Here is a 6,480-nt window from a genome sequence, read left to right on the forward strand (position 1 = left end):
ACAGGACCAATAGGTATATACCCTGAAGAGTAGAATCCAATTGATTCAGTGGTTACCGAGATCTTAAGGGACAGACAGACGGACAGACCGACAGACATCAAGCTACTTTGTATTATAGATATAAGTTAAAATACTGAAGCTACTCCAAAACGTCTAAATAGAATAGTAGAATAACTTGACTAAAACTAAGAATGACTATTCAATACATTTATAGAATTGCAGATCAGATAACAATCTTTGGTCAAGCATTACCAAAAATAATTTAGATACATTATTTAATACTAGCAGCTACGCCCCTAGAGGCCTCTAGTGGCACTTTAAATGTTTCTTTTTTTATATTTAAAATATGGCTATTTTGTGTTTGACGTTTATTTTTCGTCACTTTCTAAAATCAAGAAATTTAAAAACTTTTAAATTTCTCCAGGGAGGGTGGTGGTACCCTCCCCCAAAATAGTTATAAACCTTCCCGGGACATATGAGAATCTACCCTGTTAAGGAGAACCCGATCGGTTCAGCGGTTAGCGAGTTCCTTCGGTACAAACATACAAACACACAAACACACAAACATCCTGTTACTTTATTATAAGGATTTATGTAACGTGCATGTTACAGAAAATTGTGAGAAATATATTATAATGTTTGATACTATTTTAATATTTACTTTACTCCTATTATAGACAGATTGAAACATTGCAAGCACCACATATACGCACAAACACACACCCACACGCACTTCCACACACACACAGGCACTACCTCACACACACAAACACACTACCACACACGCACACAGGCACTACCATACACACAAAAATGCACGCACTTTGACATTATAGATTTTTGAATGCATAAATTCACACACAGACAGGTACACTTAAGCAGGGCATATTGTCCTTTCCATATTTGTTACATAAACTACTAATTTTTGATAATTCTGTATTAAACTTTACTATTCTTTGTGTTTTTTTTCATATTGTTGCTGTGCTATACTAATGTAAAAAGAAATATTATATAATTTATGTTACTAAAATACATCTGTTAGTTTGATTGTTAAATCTAACAGGGAAGTGATGTATTAAGATTTTTACAAAGTGGAATAGATTAGATTTAGAAATAATAACTTACATATTGTGACTTCACCAGCATAACAATACCAATAACCACGACAATTACCTAAATATGGATAGCAGGTTGTTAGCACTGGAACATAGAATAAATTTTTCTCATTATTTTGCATAATCCAATGCAATAAAGTAATACGTTTTTTTTGGTTTCTCTTTTAAAATCTTTGTCAGAACCATTAGAGTTATCCGTTTTTGGTAAGCTATACAATGTCCTGATATGGTTCTAGGCAAATCTATATAAATATTTAGTCTTGGAATAATTTTAAGCACTTTTTTGACACTTGGATACAGAGAGCCCCATAGATGCTTGGTGCGCAGCCAATAGTTTTATATAAAAGAGATATGCCTGTATTATTGGTTATTTTACTTGCAAAAAATGAACTTTATCTTGTCATGTTTGTATTAGTCTATTGTTTTTTTTCTTAGGTTTCAGCCATGGTAGTGGTTATGTATTATGTTAAATTTTTCTTGAAAGTAAGGACATTTCAAAAGTCGGAAATGTCATTTGAAAAGTTGTATTGATATTTTAGAAAGCATATTATTGGCAAATTAACAGGTGGATATGCTGATAATTAATCAGGCATTTATAACACATTTTTACTCATATATTATAGGAAAATGTATTTTACTTTATGATATACTAGTAAATTTGCCCTTGACACTGCATCTATGGGGGAAGGGGTTTGATAGGATTGTAACTCTTTTCTCCACTTTCAAAACATGGAGGATTTTTTTATTGGATTTGACTACGTACATCTTTTTTGTATTATAGACAGATGCGCTCCTAGACTCAAATGGCTCTACAATGGGTATGAAAATTGCTTAAAACCATCCTAAGAAATACATACACGAGGCTTCTCTAAAAGCATTACTCATAAACAGCCATTAATGTAATCATCTGACTGACTCAAAACCTTACTACTTTGCTCTTATCCTTATATAGGAAAAATACACTCTGCGGTTTTGCTTCTGAAAAATATCCTTAAACCGTCCAGTGTCACATCTAAAGAATTTTTGAAAATCACTGGTCAACATATTAGGGGATCTTCTGGTTTATATAAATATTATAGAGTAGCTTTGCATATAAAAAAGACAAATAATGTTTCCTTTGTTTTTAAAAAAGTTGCTTCGCCCTTAGCCACTAAAAAAATGTGTTGGAGGGAAAAAATGCAACTTATAACTATACCAAGACATTTATAAAACTTTCCTTTAGAGCAATTCCTGAGATCTTTAGCTCTATACTAACTGTACACGGTGTTTCAGAAAAAACTGCGTTTTTCGTTTTTTCTGACACAACCATAAGGAATACAGAAAAAACGATTATATGTCCTTATTCTCTGTAAAAAAGTACATCAAATTTATAACAGGTGTTTTTCATTATCTCTAAAAATACGGCCTCTATGATAGGTACATAGTTTCCAAAAATGCTTTATGTGAAAAATGTTGTGCAAGAAAAATTAAAATAACTCTTCTATTATTTCAATATTTATTTAGAAAAAGGTATAAGAAAAGTACCTTAATGAGTTTTAAAGGTGAAATGCTTTTTAGCTCCTCACAAAAGCATTTTTAAAAAACTGCAATTTGTCATTTTTTCACATTTCTTGATTGTGATGCATTTGCAGTAAAAGAATCTTCTTTAATAACGTAGGTTATAGTAAAAAGAAAAAACTCCTTTTTATTTGACAAAAAATCTCTAAAGACAAAAAAGTTATTGAAGTTTGAATTTTTTTATTAAAGCATTTAATTACAAATTATGGATAAATTATGGGTTTATATCTTAACCTGTCAATCAAATTAAAAGATTATAGGAATAAATGAGGGGTGGGGATTTACGAACATGAGCAATTTTTAATGTCATGTTTCTGAAGTATACAAAAAGAAAAACTGAATATTTGTTTTCAGTGAGGGAATTATAAATGAAATTTTTAGTGTAATTCATAATTGGTAGAAAATTGTATTGGCCATATTAAGATGTTGTTTTCAAGTGAATAAATTTTTGAAAATCAACCTTAAGGCACAAAATTCTATCAGAAAAAAGCATCATACGCATCTTTTGAAATATTTATGCTTTAAAATGCGCCGTTATTTTCAGAGATAATAAAAAACACCTGTAACAATTTCGATGCATATTTTTATAGAGAATATTGACATATAATTATTTTTTTTGTACTCCTAATGGTTGTTTCCCAAATTTGGAAAACGCAGTTTTTTTTTAAACGCCCTGTATACTACTACTTTATATTATAAGATGCTGCCTAACAACAAGGAAAACAGAAAGTTAAAGTTAAAACTAATGAAACTAAATAAACTCACATGGAAGGGGAAATTCATCAGAAAATCCATCTGCAAATATGGTGCAGTTTGAATTCGTGGGTAATATACAATTTCCATCTAAACACATGAATATATAATTTGTCTATATCTACTTCCTACATTAAGAATAATTCAAAACATAGAATATATATAATGATATCGCAATTCAATTTAAAAATAAACAATGATGATAACATCTCTAAAAGCTAAGTACAAAAATCTAACAATTTTGTATCCAATTTGTACCTAGCTGTCATTGGAATCATCATGCAAAATTAGAAATTAATAGGTTAATTCTAACACATCTATTTTAATAATTATATCATACAAAAAAATGTTGTTAAAAGGTTAAAAATCAGTATGTTTTAAATGGACTTACAGACTTTCTGGTAGCAATTATAGTGTTGCTATGCTTTCTAATTCGTAACTAACTGTTATTGGAATCATTATCAAGTTTGAAATTGATAGGAAAGTTCTAACATGCCTGAAAAGTGCTAAAAGTTATAGATGGACCAACCCTAATTATAGAAAAGCTTTAAAGTTAATATTAATTTCATGATTAAATATTGAACTCTCATTTGATATGAAGCTGATTGGATTCAGAATTAATGCTAGTTATAAAATACTAAAAATTCTAAAATTGGTGATTTATGCCTATTTAAGAAAATTTTAAAACTATAAGTTCATAAAACAAGTATCTCATTTAACAAGGATGAAAACACGCTATAAAATCATTCATAATTTTAAACTAAACTGCCTATGAATTTATAATATAGCTTTATGTTTTGATTTTAGAAATGCCTCACATATTAAATTATACTTCAGATCAGATCAGATGAATAGGATAATTAAAGCAATGAAAAAAGTTAAAATATCATGTTTTAATTGGAGATACAGACTTTCTGGTAACAATTATAGAGTTACTTCGCTTTCTTTATCGTAATCTTTAAAAGGAATCATCAAGAAATGTATAGAACAATTCTAAAATGCCAAAATCAACAATAAAAGCTGCCCAATATAAACAGACAGACCCTAATAATAGAAAGGCTTTGTTTTAAAAAATGGTATATCACAAGATCAAACATCATTATCTTTAGATATATGTTTGGTTAAGATGGTATTGTGATAATAATGTGCAGTATTGAAATACTTTATTTCTAAAAAATAGTATTAAAAACAAGGATGAAAACATTCATAAATGCAAAGCTCTGAAAAGCAAACAAACAAAAACAAACACTTGTAGAGTGTAAGAATTAAAAAAGTAGAAAATGTATAAATCTAAACAATATATCAAATGAATTAGTTGCAAAACTGTGTAAATGTGGGATATTGTTTAAGGACATACTTACATTTTTAGGACTATATTTAATTTATAAGCCTTATTTACTTATTCACCGAATAATTATATTATTATTTAGCTCATGCTGTGTCATATATATACCCAATGCAGGGTAACAATTCCATGTAGATTTATTCTAATACTTTTCAACTTTATACACTACCCACTTATAATTGTATCGTACTTGATGCAAATTTATGCCAAATTATTAATTAGAAGATTAATTTTCATGGATATTAAGGGATAAGACAGTGAATAATAAATATATGTAAACCCCTAATGATAATCAAGTAAAGTACCCCTTTTTTAGATTAAAAGGAGTAGTAGAAAAGTTTAAAAAATGATATATGGTACTAACCAATCAAGATTTATTAAGACTACAAAAGTTCCAATAAGAAAATATGTTTGTAAAACTTTAGGGTCCACTGTCCTTATTCTTTGGTGAAAGTAAATATTTTACCTGGTTTGCAGATATCCCAGGGAATTTCAGCTACATTTACACACCTTCCCTCTAGCTTTGCATCTAAAAATAAAAAATTTGTATAAAAATATTTGATGTTTTAGTTTTAAATAATAACTAGGACATATAAAGTTTTAAAAATCATTTTACTTCTATTATTGTCTTATGTTTGTATTTTTCAATGAAGTTTTGGCTTAAATGAGCTAAAATATATTAAATTTATAGAATTATTTCAGATAAAAAGCACAGAGTTTATCACTATTAGAATTCTTTCAAAATACAAATGAACGGACATGTTCTAATTTTATAGTGACTTGTATTACTAACAAATGTGTAGGGAGAGTTTGATATTTGTGTTAGTGAAAGTATGTTAAGTATGTCTGTTCTCAGGTTTTTATTCTTTGATTATCAATATTTAAAATTTAAGCTAATAGGATAAATATAAATAATGTAAATATTTTGTCAAAACAATTAAAAATTCATTATATTTAACCCTTACAGATCGGGGGGGGGGGGCTCCAAGAGCCCCCCCCATCTAGTTTTTTCAATCTCATTTTTTTTGTAGGTAAGATGCAGTGCTGTGACTTCATGACATTTTAAGTTTAGTAATTATACGTTGGCAAGAGTTGATTTTATTAGGATATCTGGTCTGTGTCGGTCGTGGTGTCCGGTCAAAGTCGGTTGGGTAGTGTGATGTATAGTCCCTTTCTTCCTGACTTAAGAGCAATGCATGTATTATATAGTTTAGCTTTTAGTTCTGGTATCCACGGTTTCGGAGCAAGTCATTGCTCTGCAACAGGATACGAACATAAAAGTGAACAGTTGTCTTAATATTAATGTTATTATTGTATGTTAACCTTGTATTGAATTAATACACTTTATAAGAATATTTAGCTGTTTGTTCTTGCTATTACTATACGTCATTTTGGCGCAGTAGTGTAGTACGAATCTATAGCTCAGATTTTCTTTTAATTGTATTATTTCTTTTCTTTTTAGTTTGTTCAGGTTTTTTTTTGTGTTGGAACGATGGGATTGACCATTGAAGAGTGGAGGAAGTTGTCTCAGGATGAGAAGGATTTGCATTTGATTAATGAGATCCATGCTCTTGGGACTAGAATTGATAATGTGGCGGCGGAGTTGGGTGGGCGTATAGCGCCACTGGAGACGAAAATTCAAGAGTTGACGGATAATGTTGATACTAATGTTGCTGCGGTTACTGGACTGGCTACTCGGATGGACGATTT

This window comes from Acartia tonsa, chromosome 5 (assembly GCF_053477335.1).
Source record: "Acartia tonsa isolate MP-2025a chromosome 5, ASM5347733v1, whole genome shotgun sequence".
Lineage (NCBI taxonomy): Eukaryota > Metazoa > Arthropoda > Copepoda > Calanoida > Acartiidae > Acartia > Acartia tonsa.